Source organism: Suricata suricatta, chromosome 7 (assembly GCF_006229205.1).
Source record: "Suricata suricatta isolate VVHF042 chromosome 7, meerkat_22Aug2017_6uvM2_HiC, whole genome shotgun sequence".
NCBI classification, from domain to species: Eukaryota; Metazoa; Chordata; class Mammalia; order Carnivora; family Herpestidae; genus Suricata; species Suricata suricatta.
The window spans coordinates 133194686-133196393 of NC_043706.1; positions in this window are offsets into that span (position 1 = coordinate 133194686).

Genomic DNA, 1708 nt, shown 5'->3' on the forward strand with positions numbered 1-1708 from the left:
TCAAGTTTTAACTTACCAAGGGCGTTTAAATTTCACAGCCACTACTAAACAACACAACCAGATTTTTACTAATAGCACATTCATTACTCCCATTTGGATCCGTCGTCCTTTGAGCCTGTAACAGGACCCCATTCCTGAATTTTCCACAACTAACCCCTTGTATTTGGAAATACTAGGATCAATTGGGATGGGGGGAAGATGGAAAGAAAAAGAACACGGCAGAAAAGGAGGAAGTACTTCAGTCTACTTCAACATCAAAAGGAAAAGGATGAAAAGTAATACCAATCGACGTTTTCCTGTATGAGTCAAATGATTCCATAGGATTCTAAGAACACTTCCAAAGACCTAATTGAACAGGAAAACTCACACTTGCTGCCAACAAGTCAGCAAATAGTGGTTCAAACCCACAACCAGTTCCCAAGTGAATGCGACAGGAATTGTTTTATAGTACGGATTGCACTCCCAGATCAAATCTCTCTTTCCCACTGGGGCTCCATGTAAGTTTTTCTTTTAGTAACAGAGGAATGAGGTTAAATTCATTTCTTTTCGGGGCGCCTGGGTGGCTTAGTTGGTTAAGCGTCCGACTTAGGCTCAGGTCATGACCTCGAAGTTCAGGGATTCGAGCCCTGAGTCAGACTCTGTGCTGACAGCTCCGAGCCTGGAACCTGCTTCAGATTCTGTTTCTCCCTTGCTCTCTGCCCCTCTCCCACTCTCCCTCCTCTCTCTCTTTCAAAAATAAATTTAAAAATTTTTAATTCATTCCTTTTCTCCTTTTTCCTCCTTCCCCTGAGCTTTGTCCCAGAGAAATGGCCGCGGGGTCACGGAAGGAGAGATTCCAGGAACCGGAGGACCGTCTCTTTAGAGGCCAGCAGAGCCCTTGGGTGGGCACACTCAATATAGGTACCGGGGGTCCCAGGAAATCCCTGCTGCTGGGCAGAACCGAACAAAGCAGGTATCCTGCACAAGCCCAGAGGAAACCGGCAGGCTCCACTTCCTTCCCGTTCCACGTAATGTCCCCTGTGGAGGCCACACGGTGGTCAGCCACGGGAGCTCAGCCACAGGAAGCAGGGAGTCAGAGCAAACCCGATGCCGGCCTCACCGTCCAGGACACAGCAACACAGAGAGGCCAGGTTTGCCTGTATTGCCTCCTCTTCCAAGGGCCAACTCCCCTCCCTCTGTGCCCATGTTCCGTGATTCAACAACGTCACCTCTGCCAAGATGCTGACCTAAGAAATATGTCCTTTACTCAGAGATTTCACTTTTTGAAGGGGACTCTGTGAGGCTTCAACTAACTTTATTATCTCAATCTCTTAACAAGTCTATAGGCAGCCGTGTAACCTTGAGCAAGCCAGCCTCATTGGGTCTGTATATGGAGAATTTGAGTCTAGAAGAACTTTAAAAATCCTTCTAGTTTTGGGGTACCTGGGAGGCTCAGTCAGTTAAATGTCTGACTCTTTTTTAGTTCATTTATTTATGGAGGGAGGTAGCAGAGAGAGAGGGAGAGAGAATCCAAAGCAAGGTTCTGCACTGTCAGCCCAACGTGGGGCTTTTACTCACGAACTATGAGCTCATGACCTGAACCGAAACCAAGAGTCCAAGGCCCAACCAATTAAGCCACCCAGGCGCCCCCAGTTAAGCATCTGACTCTTGATTTTGATTCATGTCATGATCTCACGTTTTCTGAGATCAAGCCCTACATCGGGCTCTG